The 13,164-nt window shown below is 44.7% G+C and overlaps 1 long non-coding RNA gene across 4 annotated transcripts in view; it reads right to left on the bottom strand.

Moving 5' to 3' along the window:
* Positions 1-13,164, bottom strand: part of LOC147359056 (uncharacterized) — a 124,795-nt gene that overhangs the window by 57,940 nt on the left and 53,691 nt on the right. The window contains exon 4 of one of the 4 annotated variants that reach the window (XR_015140496.1): positions 12,160-13,137. The exons of the other annotated variants lie outside the window; for them this stretch is intronic. This is a non-coding gene — a long non-coding RNA (uncharacterized LOC147359056). Of the gene's footprint in view, positions 1-12,159; positions 13,138-13,164 lie in introns of those variants that run through there. 4 annotated transcript variants of the gene reach the window in all.

Raw genomic sequence — 13,164 nt, 5'->3', positions numbered from 1 at the left:
CTTCTGTTATGAGAAAATGAAAATCTGTTGTCAGCAGTGGAGCTGATGCAGCCCTTAACTGTGAACTTCCCCAGGGTCTGTCCTCGTCTTCTCTTTTTGTGCCACGCGCTTCTCCCAGCTGATCTCATCTGCTCCCACTGTTTCAGGAACCATCTACATAATAAAGACTCCCAAACTGATGCCTGCACCTTCTGCCTATCTCCCAAGCTCCCAAGGGACTCAGATATCCCCACTGCAGGGCACTTAGAAGCAGGTGGGATGGCATGGATTCTGGGGTCAGGCAGGTATCATTGCCAACCCTGACTCTGTTACTCTACAAGCAACCTTTGGTGAACAGCAGTACCTCTAAGCCTTAGCCTTCTCACCTGTGAAATGAACATAATACCACTACTTTCATAAGTAGGTTTTTATGACAAAAATATACAGAAACAATGCCTGGCATAAAACCAGTGCTAAATACGTTTAGTTCTCTCCTCCCCGTCACCCTTCCCATCCTCTCCTCTGCCTTCTGTCCTCTCACCTCCAGGTAAATGGCTTTACTCTGTCCTCACAGCTAGAAACCTTGGACTCTCCTTCAACTTGTCTCTTTGTTATTCCACCTTATTCCATCAAAGGCCATCAGTGACCAGATTCTCTGTTGCTTTTATCCCAGAACCGTGGCGGCACTTCTCTGTCTCCCTGATTTAAATTCTCACTTGCCTTTGTCTGGCTTATTCCTGTGGCCAAGCACAGGCTCTCCACAACTTATCTTCCATCAGAGCTGCCCCTTTAAAACAAATAAGAAAAAAAGATCTTGGTGGTGCAGGGGGCACAGGTTTGATCCCTGATTGGGGAAATTTCACATGCTGTGCAGCACTGCCAAAAAAAAAAAAAGTTTTGTGTCAACACAGCATATTGACCTTCCCTGAATTCTGTTGCCAACAAAATAAAATCCAAATTCTACAAATGGTCCTCTAAGGTGTCCCCTCCTCCTCCCCAGGTACTCACCATTCTCCAGACATCTCAGGCTTTCCCTGACTCTGTCACCACACCTCCTGGGATGTGTGTGTGGGGCCCCTTAAACCACACCACCACCATTAATATGTGGCCCAATAATTGAAAGTTTAAACTTTTCTCCCTGCATTTCCCCTTTTGCCTTCCCCCATTCTAAAAGGGTCTGCTCCAGTCTCAGGGGAACAGGGTTGGCTTGCAGACACTTCCCTTCCTGGCTTGTCTTTCCCCAGCCCTAAGTCAGCTGAGCTGCATAGGGATGTGGGTGGGGAGGATACATCCCTAGTGGAAACTGACCAGAGGGAGATATTTCCTCCAAACCAAGAAGAGATGCCTCGGCCTGGGGAGAGGAAAGAGGGGCTTCTGGGGCCCGCCAGCAGCAGGGACCTGAGTCCTGCTTTCTAGAAGCACCGGAGGATGTATCAGTCATGATATCTCTGCAGCCAGGGTTCATGTGTCACAGAGACAGCAGCAAAGGGGAATGCAGGGCGCTGCTGGCTGAGTAACAGACTAGGATTTCATCAGAGCCTGGGTGCAGGGGGAAGCCACAGGAAAGACCAAGATTGAATTTCCTGCAAGCCTAACAGGATGGGGGCTGAGAGTGAAAATGAAGTTGAATGATAAGAAATCATGAAATGGGGTGTTTGGTGCCCTAAGTTTCTCACCTGCTTGAGAAGCGAGTCTCTGCCCATCTTATCGGGTTCCTGCCCTGCGCTTGCCCATGTGCCCTCTGATCTCCTGCTCTGGTCTTTCAGCCCCAGATTTCTGGCTCCCTGAACTGCGACAAGGAGTTCCTACCAATCCTGACAATTTCACTCCTGGTTCATTGAACTTTGAGTTTCCTGCATAGCTGTGGACTCTGCTGGCAGTTTGTCCCAATATATCCCCAGCTGGGCCAGCCTCTGTCCCCTAAAGGTAAGGGTGAGAAGGAACACAATACATAGAGCTTTTTTTACCTCCCTCTTCTCTGGCAATTTTAGGTATCTTCAGGACTTTGCTAAAATGTTACCTCCTGGGCGCCTTCGCTGACCTCCCTAGGAAACATTCTTTGTCTGGGTTTCCAAAACATTTCGCTTCTACCTTTGTGCTTGTCATATGTTTTTTGTTGTTTAAACTTTAGGGGTATAGTTGCTTTACAGTGTTGTGTTAGTTTCTGCTGTACAATGAAATGAAAGTACATGCATCCATATATGTTTACATACACACATATATGTGCATATATATATCCCCTCCCTCTTGGACCTCTCTCCCACTTCCACCTCCCATCCCACCCCTTTGGCACCAAACTGAGCTCCCCATGGTATACAGCAGGTTCCTACTAGTTAGCTATTTCACACATGGTGGTGTATGTATGCCAGTCACAATCTCCCCATTCATCCCCCCTTCCCCTTCCCCTCTGCCTGTCTACATGCGTGTTGTCTACACCTTCATCTTTACTCCTTGCATATAGGTTCATCTGTACCATTTTTCTAGATTCCACACATATGTGTTAACATATACTATTTGTTTTTCTCTTTCTGACTTGTTTCACTCTGTATAACAGACTCTAGGTTCATCTACATCTCTACAAATGACCCAACATGGTTCCTTTTTATGGTTGAGTAATATTCACATGTGTTATTATTTGTGCATTTACATGGTGGCCTTTTCAACAGGAGCCATGTCTCATTCACCTGGCACAATGTCAGCCACAGAAGAGGGCCTCACAAATGCTCATTAAAGTGCCATTTCTCATGCAGTGCCCCAGATTCTCATTCACCCTTCTAGCCTTCTTTCTCTGTATTGAGTAGGTACGCTTTTGACTACAAGTAACAGAGAACCTGACTACAGTGGCTTAAACAGAGATTTATTTTTCTCACTTGAAGGGAAATCTGGAGATAAGCAACCGAGGGCTGTCAGAGACCCAGCCTCTTCCTATCTTCCGGTCCTGCCAGTTTCAGCATGTTGGTCATAAATGCCGCTGTACCTCCAAGCACTACATATAAGTTCTAAACAAGAAGAAGTAGGAAGGGTGAAGGGCCAAGTATGTCCCTTTGCATTAGGAAAGCACAGGTTTTCCCAGACTTCTCCTCACATCTCATTGGCCAGAATATGTCACATGACCACCCCTAGCTGCAAGGGAAGCTAGAAGGGGAAGGCAGGGGAGAAAGTGGAGGAGCTTGGATGTGAATAACACTCTTGGCTCTCAGCCTAGACCTACTGAATCAGACATGCTGGGGATGGAGCTCACAATCTTTGTTGTATCAAGCCCCCTCAACAATTCTGATTCAGCTAAACTTGGAGAACCATAGTCATATATGATGGCCAGTGTTCTGGAAGGGGAAAATCCTAGACTAGAATTCAAATCACCCATTTTTTACTATAACTTTTGTTGCTCACCAGCCAGGACACCTTGGTTTTATGACCATTGAGTTGTTGTGAGGATCAACTTAAATATTGTAGATGGAAACATCTTGAGAGCTGTAAGTCATGGACAGTTATACTGATTTTGAAATTATAAATTTCTTAGTTCACAGTTTATGTAGCTGACACGTTCAGCAGATTGCAAATGCTTGGGAAAAGCAAAACTACCCATAAAAGGCATAAAAAGATCAAAAAGTTATGACAGTAAGGGACAAAAATAGAAATTGAAACCACAGACGTTCAAAATACACTGGTATCAAAAACAAATGTTTGCAGCAGTCCCAGTGGTTGCTGCTACAGGTGGTTTCCATGAGAGGAAGGAGGACATATGTAGTTTCAAAACAAATACTTTGGAGGATAATGAAATGGAGCATTTAGGGGAAAGGGTTGGTAAGAAGATGTGGAACAATTGTAAGGGATTTGGTGTTCTGCTGTTGGGATTAAACATACTGAGACCTCATTGTCTGAGTTCCAAGTAGAGTGTCCATGCCTCCCTGTAGTAAAACCTGGTCACTCAATCTATTTATTCCACAACAGTCTCCCATGTAACAGACACTGAGTGGTCTTTACCAGTGAACTTGGCCAATTCATCAGCTGCTCACTAGGCACCAGGGAAGTCACAGTCAGACCTACATTTTTTTTTTTTTTTGAAGCTGAAACATATGGTAAATGTTTATTTTCACATTTCACATTAAACATAAAACACAAACATTAAAACATAGGACATGAATAGAGATCCCACTGTCTGGTTTTCAAAGCAGGTACAAGGATATATATAACAAGAAAATATTTTTGAGTCTGCTTAACTCCAAACGCTCAAATGGGAAAACAATCTCAGAGCCTGGGGTGAGGGAAGATGGTGGGGCAGAGCCTGCATCTGCAGATGTCATCTCTCCTCCCAGGCAGAGGGGAGCAGGAGTGGAGAGGAAGTTCTTCCATCGGAGAAATCAGTCACAATCGCAAGAATTTTTGTTTCTCTAACATCTAAACTTACTAGGGGAATGCAAGGACTGCTAAGGCATGAGATTCTTTCAACTTCTCTAATAACCTCCTCAGGGTAGGAACTGGCCCATGATTAAAATAGCAGAGGTGTACCAACACTGGGAGTGTGACCTGTCTGCTCAGGTGAAAACCACAGTGTCAGGAAGGAAGTGCTGACAACTCTGTGAATACAGTAAAAATCAGTGAATGTACAATTTAATGAGGGGAATTTATGACAGTTGAACTATATCTCAATAAAGCAGTTAAAAAAAAAGAGAATGAAGTGTTTTCACTCAGAGACCCCATGACATAGAGGCTGTGAGCAGCTTAGACTGTGTGTCCATGTGTCAGTTAACTTTGTACAAAATGTGAAGCCAAGGTTTATTTACTGATTGATTTGTTTAACATCTGGGCTCCAACACACACATGCTGTGATGAGAGCTTGTAAAAGCCAAATCACAAAGCCACGCGTTCCCTGGGTTTGTGAAAGAGGGTAGCAATCTGCATGTGAAAAGCTGATGATGTAACTGGCTGAAACTGGTGGTGACCTGAAGCCCAGTTCAGTTCAAATAAATAGGCCAGTTCTGGGTCACAGATTCCAAATACAACAGCGGTGGAATTGGACTTCCTGGGGGTGTTTTAGCTCATTGATCAGTCGGACAGAGCCTCACCTACTTCTCCCCCTTCCCCTTCTGTGGACCCGGCCAACCCCTGAGTGCAGGGCTAGGAGGTAGCTGGGGCAGCTGTAAGTCCAGGCATGATCGTGTTTACTCCATTGTGATCCTCTGCTCCTTTCCTGGGGAATTCCTACAGTTATTGCTGGTATTAAAAAGTAGCTGGTGAGACCATGAGTCTCTGGGTCGAGTGCAAGCCCCACCACTCACAAGTTAGTGATCTGGGTAAGTCATTTCACACCTCTTGATCCCATCCCCTCTCAGAGCTTTGAGGACTTTGTACTGACCCCCTCTCTCCCTCACAGTGGTCTCAGCTTCTCTGTCATGCCTTTCTCACCAGCAGTACCAGTGGCTGGAACTTCTCCCAGAGTAAAAATCCAAAATAAAGACAAAACCTCCCTGTCTCCCCTGTCACCTCCAGTGCAGCCCTTTGCTCCCTTCACAGCAAAATTCCTGAAAAGGAATTGCTCAGTGATAAGTGCCCCCTTGCCCTGAAATCCACGTTGAAGCCATAAACCCTAGCACCTCAGAATGTGACTACTTTCCTAAAACGGCCTTTCCAGAGGTGATTAAGTTAAACGGAGGCAGTCTGAGTGGGCCTCCGTCCAATATGACTGGTGTCCTCACCAGAAGAGAATATTAGGACACACACAGAGGGAAGGCCAGCACCTGCAAGTCAGGGTGAGAGGTTCCAGGAAAAAATCAACCCTGCCTGCCTACACCTTGATCTTGGACTTCCAAGTCTCAAGAACTGCAAGGAAATAAATGTCTAGTGTTTAAGCCACCCAGTGTGTGGCGCTTTGTCATGAGCCCTAGCAAATTAATACACTTAGACCTTCTGCCTCTGCTTCCTCCTCTCCTAGTCTCTCTCGGGATTTTCCCTTCTCTTGTTAACCTTTTCCAGTCAGCATTCCGTAGCCACCAACCAATCTGCCAGACCTGCTCACCCAACGTTACCGCTGGCTGCCATCTTGCTGGATCCAGACGACACATTGCCATCCTCATCAGACTAGGCTTCTCTGCAGTTTCTTTCTTTCCGAAGGCATTTTCAGCCCTCGGATTCCAGGTTATTTCACTCTTAAGTTTTCATTCACCCCATTGGCTGCTCCTTCTCAGTCTTCTGGGCTGAATATTCCTTCTTTCTGTCTTCTAAAAGTCAGAGCCCCTGACCAGGCCTCAGCCCTGTTCTTTGTCTATAATCTTTCCTTCAGTCATTCCATTCAGTTCTTTGGCTTGAACTGTTAATAAAAAGCTGATAAGTCATACATTTGCAGTACAACCCCTACCTACCTGTTCCTTGAGCTTCAGGTTCAATATTCAATTGCCTAGAACATTTTCCCTGAACAGCCAAAGAGCATTTTGGACTCAAGATGTCTGAAACTCCAGACTTTAACTTCTCATCATATTTAGAATGAAATCCAGATTTCTTTTTCCTGCTTGCAAGTTTCCTCGTTACCCTTCGGACAGCATCTTCTTCCAAAGCCCCTTCCCTCACCAAACTCCCAGCACTTTGCTGGCCCTCTGTGCACACTGGGGTGGCCTTTACGCTTAGTGTTTCTTTTGCCTCTACTCCGAGTACTGCTCAGAGCCTCACAAGGCCTATTTGGTCCTTTGCATCACTCAGGGCTTGACTCAAAATTCACCTTCTCGAGAGGCTTTTTTCGACCTGTTGTCTCAGTATCACTCTCCTGAAGGTTGCAGGACTCAGTACACTTAGGTTACACTATAACATTTTAATAAGCTCCTACTATAGTGCTGAGCATTACATTAAATGCTTTATATTCATGATCTCATTTACTTTTCAGAACCACCTAATGAGACATTCTTATCATCCTTACTTTGCAGGTGAGGAAACCGAGGCTAAGAGAAGTGAAACCCAAGGTCATATAGTTTGCACTAAGGTCTGATTCCAGAACTGGCGCTCTTAACCGTGAAGCTCAGCTGCTTCTCACTTTAAACACTATTCCTGATTATGGACAATATGGCTTCCAGGAGTTTACTTTCCAGGATTAATTAGTTTCCACTGCACTTGTGTTTGAGCCGGTAAAGTAACTCTGCTGTATCAGTGTTTGCTAGGGAGGCACTTATTTTCCAAACTCTGGTTTTAAACAATCAGATAATACAAAATGCAGGTTTCATGGGGACAAATTCAAACATGGGTCCAGACCACGTCTGTGGTTCTTGCTTATAGACTTATTAAAGAAGATAAGGGTATTTTCCTCATCTTTGTTGTTTGGAGGTAGGCTCAAGTTCTCAGAAGCTATTAACACTTTTAAACTTAAGGTTTTTTTCTCTTAAAAACATCCTATTTCCACAATGTGATTAGAAATAAAACCTTTAAAATAAAATTCTTAGATAACGGTCAGTGTGCTGGTGAGAACAAACATTTGTCAAATATCTACATGTCCCAAGCACTTTTTTGCTTTCACTGTCTCTCTAAATAGGTATTATTTCACATCTTTTACAATTAGGGAAACTGAGGCACCAGAAGATAAATAATCCACTATAGCACAGGAACTCTGCAATTTCCTGTCCCTTCCTTCTTTACCAGATAGTACATGCTGCAAAGTGGTTTTGCCTTCCCAACATGATACTGAATTGACTCCCTGAAGCCATTGTTCTTAGGGCTCTGAAATTTAGTCCCAGGACATAATGATAATCACAAAAGCCACTTCTCAGGGACCTATATGCCCTTGTGGCCAAAACCCAAAGACTAACAGAGGAATTTCAAGATCTGGGCCAGTCCTCTTGAACTCGTGGACTTAGGGGTCTGCTCAGGTAACTGTCAGATACCAGGTCCTGCCAAATTCTCAGGGACACTGTTCGGTACGAGAGCAGCGCTATTCCATGAGCATGAGGACTCTTGTGCTTCTGACCTTTGCGTTGGCTCTCCTGGCTGCCTGGGCTGCCTCTTCATCTCGTGTCCTTCTGTCCTCAGAGAATTCCATCTGATCATCCTACCTCCCCACCAGTTCAGTTCAGTCTCTCAGTCATGTCTGACTCTGCGACCCCATGGACTGCAGCACCCCAAGCCTCCCAGTCCATCACCAACTCCTGGAGTTTACTCAGACTCATGTACATTGAGTCAATGATGCCATCCAACCATCTCATCCTCTGTCGTTCCCTTCTCCTCCCACCTTCAATCTTTCCCAGCATCAGTGTCTTTTCCAATGAGTTAGTTCTTCGCATCAGGTGGCCAAAGGATTGGAGTTTCAGCTTCAGCATCAGTCCCTCCAATGAATATTCAGGACTGATTTCCTTTAGGATTGACTGGTTGGATCTCCTTGCAGTCCAAAGGACTCTGAAGAGTCTTCTCCAACACCACAGTTCAAAAGCATCAAGTCTTTGGTGCTCAGCTTTCTTTATGGTCCAACTTTTACAACCATACATGACTACTGGAAAAACCATAGCTTTGATTATACCAACCTTTGTTGGAAAGTAATGTCTCCGCTTTTTAATAAGCTGTCTAGATTGGTCATAACTTTTCTTCCAAGGAGTAAGCATGTTTTAATTTCATGGCTGCAGCCACCATCTGCCCCCAAAAATAAAGTCTGCCACTGTTTCCACTGTTTCCCCATCTATTTCCCATGAAGTGATTGGACCAGATGCCATGATCTTAGTTTTCTGAATGTTATTCTTTAAGCCAACTTTTTCACTCTCCTCTTTCACCTTCATCAAGAGGCTCTTTAGTTCTTCTTTGGTTTCTGCCAAAAGGGTGGTGTCATCTGCATATCTGAGGTTATTGATATTTCTCCTAGCAATATTGATTCCAGCTTGTGCTTTATCCAGCCCAGCATTTCACATGATGTACTCTGCATATAAGTGAAATAAGCAGGGTGACAATATACAGCCTTGACTTACTCCTTTCTCAAGTTGGAATCAGTCAACCAGACATTTGTTCCATGTCCAGTTCTAACTGTGGCTTCTTGACCTGCATACAGATTTCTCAGGAGACAGGTAAGGTGGTCTGCTAGTCCCATCTCTTGAAGAATTTTCCACAGTTTTTTGTGATCCACAGAGTCAAAGGCTTTGGCATAGTCAATAAAGCAACAGAGGATGTTTTCCTGGAACTCTCTTGCTTTTTCAATGATCCATTGGATATTAGCAATTTGATCTCTGGTTCCTCTGCCTTTTCTAAAACCAACTTGAACATCTGGAAGTTCATGGTTCATGTACTGTTGAAGCCTGGCTTGGGAATTTTGAGCATTACTTTGCTAGTGTGTGAGATGAGTGCAATTGTGCAGTAGTCTGAGCATTCTTTGGCATTGCCTTTCTTTGGGATTGGAATGAAAACTGACCTTTTCCAGCCCTGCGGCCACTGCTGAGTTTTCCAAATTTGCTGGCATATTGAGTACAGCACTTTCACAGCATCATCTTTTAGGATTTGAAAAAGCTCCACTGGAATTCCATCACCTCTACTAGCTTTGTTCATAGCGATGCTTCCTAAGGCCCACCTGACTTCGCATTCCAGGATGTCTGGCTCTAGGTGAGTGATCACACCATCGTGATTATCTGGGTCATGAAGATCTTTTTTGTATAGTTCTTCTGTGTATTCTTGCCGCCTCTTCTTAATATCTTCTGCTTCTGTTAGGTCCATACCATTTCTGCCCTTTACTGTGCCCATCTTTGCATGAAAAGTTCCCTTGGTATCTCTAATCTTCTTGACGAGATCTCTAGTCTTTCCCATTCTGATATTTTCCTCTATTTCTTTGCATTGATCACTGAGGAAGGCTTTCTTCTCTCTCCTTGCTCTTCTTTGGAACTCTGCATTCAAATGGATATATCTTTCCTTTTCTCCTTTGCCTTTTGCTTCTCTTCTTTTCATGGCTGTTTGTAAGGCCTTACAAACACCTCCCCACCAACCTCTGTCTAATCCTGTATCCAGCTTTGTCTTTCTTCACAGCACCCATTACATTCCACACTTATCTCCTCCACTAGAGGGTAGCTTCCTGAGGGCTGAGACTGTTTTGTTCACTGCGGTTATCTCCAGTGCTCAGCATAGAGTAGGTGCTCATTAAATAATTACTTAATGAATGAATGGATGCTGTAAACACAGCAGGCCTGAAGGAATGAGTGGGTGACGTTCAGTCTTTACAGGCTATTCTATTCATATCCTCCTTCTGTCTGAGCTTCAAAGGGAGAGACAGGACGACTCCTACCAGAGGAGTAAACAGGGAAAGAGGTCCCCAAAGAATAGAAATCAAAACCCTCCTGCCTCCAATTTCATGACCAAAGCCTTGAAAAACCTGAACACAAATTAACGTTGCAGAATGTAATGGATATTTAAGGTAGTTGATTCCAGCAAAAAGAATAACCCAGTAAACAAGTTTTCCTTAAATAGGCAGACTGCCAGGCAGCATGCAGCTTACATAAGGAGAAATCACACTGTCTACGTCACCCCCTTGGAGAAAGGCGGCAAGACACGTTCTGCTCAAGCTGTCCCCATAACCGAGTGATTCATGGTTACACATCCCACCTGGAGCTGCCTCTGGCACATGCAGGCTGTTGGGCAATGACCCAGAAGAAGCCGTGAGAGTGAAGAGGCAGCTTCTGCAGCAAGAGCAACAAAAGACCTTTGCTCACACTCCTCAGATAACAGCTGCCGTAGTACTGGGACAGGTCATGTCTGCCCCTCCAGGGTGGGGGTGGGTGTTGTCTTCAGCTTCATGGTGCGTGTGCTGTGGATAGAGGGCTACTCTAGATCATGGATCTCGGTCACATCCTAGGAGGGACGACTCTCTGCTCTGCTGTAAGGATACATTTTAACATAATTTTAAATAACTGGACACTTTTCATGCATTCACCTAGAAACCAAAAAGTCTTTAAAGTCGGGACTTTACAGAAACTGGATAAAGCACACTAGGTTGGGGGACCATCGTCTGTCACTCACAATCCACCCCATGCCACCACGGCTCTTGGGGGCTCTGTTCCTCAAACACTGGCTGTCGAACAAGATGGCCCTACCTTCCTTCTCCCTCCTAGAGCCTCAGCCAGAACACAGACCCTTTTAAGGATTTTATTTCTAATCATCATTCATTTAAAAAAACGAATCTGCTGGAGTAACAGAGGTTCCAGACTCCTGAAAAGCTAGGACACAATGGCTCTAGTATCATTCCTGACTTCTTCCTGAGATAACTGGCAGTGCAGTTGCCTGACTTTTTTTTCTTTTCCAGAAAGTGGAGTTCACCAAACCTCTTGCTTCCTTCTGTTCCAGGCTTTCTGGAGAGCACGACAGACCCTTTCTTTCTTTCTCTTATGACAACAGATTTCACCGTGATTGTTTTCCCAAAATGCACAAACAACAAACAAATCTTCTGTCTTTCCGAGATACTTGACATCAAGCTGGATGGATAGTAGAAGCCTAGCAGACGCTGTGTTGATGGACAGATTGAAAATTACCTGGGCAGATTTTACTTTGGGAGTCTTCTCAGTAAAGACCGAATGACTTGTTGCTTTGTTGTTCGAGGTTGCCCTGAGGAGCCACCCTACGGGGTTCCCCATCTGCAGCTTGGTAGGAAACAACATTCTTTAGCAGCCTTGACGCAACTGGCAGGGTAATGGCCATAGCCTGCCTTTGTTAACAGGAGGCAGGGGCATTAGCTGTATTGTTTCTGAAGTTGGCAGAAATGTGGCCCTGCCCTGTGGTCCTTCAAAACAAAACTTGAGGTTGAATCTCTTTTGTTGGGGTAGATAAGGCAGTGCATTGAGCTCCATGGAAAACAGACAGGAGGGCTCTGACAGATGGGGAAAGGGTCACCCCCACAGCAGGGGGTCAGCTTGGAAGTGGGTACTATGGCAACCCACTGAGAATCATCCTGTGAATTAAAGGAAGGTTGGATTCACTGGGTCTGCCCAGGCAGGGAACCTGGCTGAGTCTTTGTCAGCCAACAGACAACAGGCTGGTTTGCAGCTGTGTGATTTGACAGTTTGGTTGTGTTCAGACAGCTCTGTGCTGTGGAGACGACATTACTCTGAGTCTCACTGCGAAGTGTGTATGTAAACCAGTGGCTCACCAAGGAGGGAGGCAATGGGAGCCATCCGTTCAGGCAACAAGCAGTGGATCTGTGTGTGTGTGTGAATGGAGAGAACTTAAAAACAATAATAAAACTGATGAAAATTCTGTTTGCTTTTTATTATTTTCATGCTCTAACAGTTCCAAACAAGGTACAGTGATAAAATACTCCTCCCTCATTGGGGCAGACTTCTCCTATGTTTCCTTCTCCCACCCTTGGTATAACACTGGGATAAACAAGCACCAGGTGGGACAATTATAAATCAGCAAGAGAGTAAACAGAAAGCAAATGACTCCTGAGATAAGATTAAAAAAAAAACAAAGAATTATCCCCCAAACTCTGCCTTGTGGAGTCTACAGAAGGTTGATCTGTATGCTAGGGGACTTTCTCTTGTTTAGCTTTGTCTTGGTTATCTATTGCTGCTTTTAAAACTACCCCAACATTTAGTGCCTTAGAACAACAATCATTTATTTGCTCATGATTCTATAGTTTCGGCAGGGCTCAGTGAGGATGGCTCATCTTCATTCCATGTGGCGTCTGCTGGCCTTGGACCTTCCTACAGCAGTTTTTCACTCACAAGTCTGGTACCTCAGCCGAGACAGGTTGAACAACTAGGGGCCAGTCAGTCATCTCTGTCTTTCCAGGTGGCCCCTCCACATAGCTTAGACTTCCTCACAGCATGGTGGGTTCTCCTTAAGTGGTGGCTGGTGTTCCCCAGAATGCAAAGCAGAAGCCATCAGGCTTGCTTAACGTCTGGTCTTGGAAGACCTCCAACACTATTTTTGCCACATTCTATAGGTCAAAGCAGTCACAGGGCCAGCCCCAATTCAAACAGAAGAAAAAATAGACTTCATGGTGGAGACACCGTTGTGACCATCTTTGGAATCAGCATCTACCTCAGGTCATTTTCTCTGTCGTAACAAGGTATTGTATGCTTCCACATTTTGCCTTTAATGATGATAAATCTTATCACACTGGAAAAAGGTAGGTCTCGCTATGACCTTTTAAGAAATCAGACTCTTAGAATTATCATCACGCCTGGGTTCTGAATGACAAGACAGTCTCTTGGTAAATTCCTAAGAAGAAACAAGATTTGGGGGCAT

The sequence above is a fragment of the Bos grunniens genome, chromosome 14 (assembly GCF_055505025.1).
Source record: "Bos grunniens cultivar Pamir isolate PY7600 chromosome 14, Bosgru_T2T1.0, whole genome shotgun sequence".
In the NCBI taxonomy this organism is placed as follows: domain Eukaryota; kingdom Metazoa; phylum Chordata; class Mammalia; order Artiodactyla; family Bovidae; genus Bos; species Bos grunniens.
This window is presented reverse-complemented; position numbering and strand designations above follow the sequence as displayed.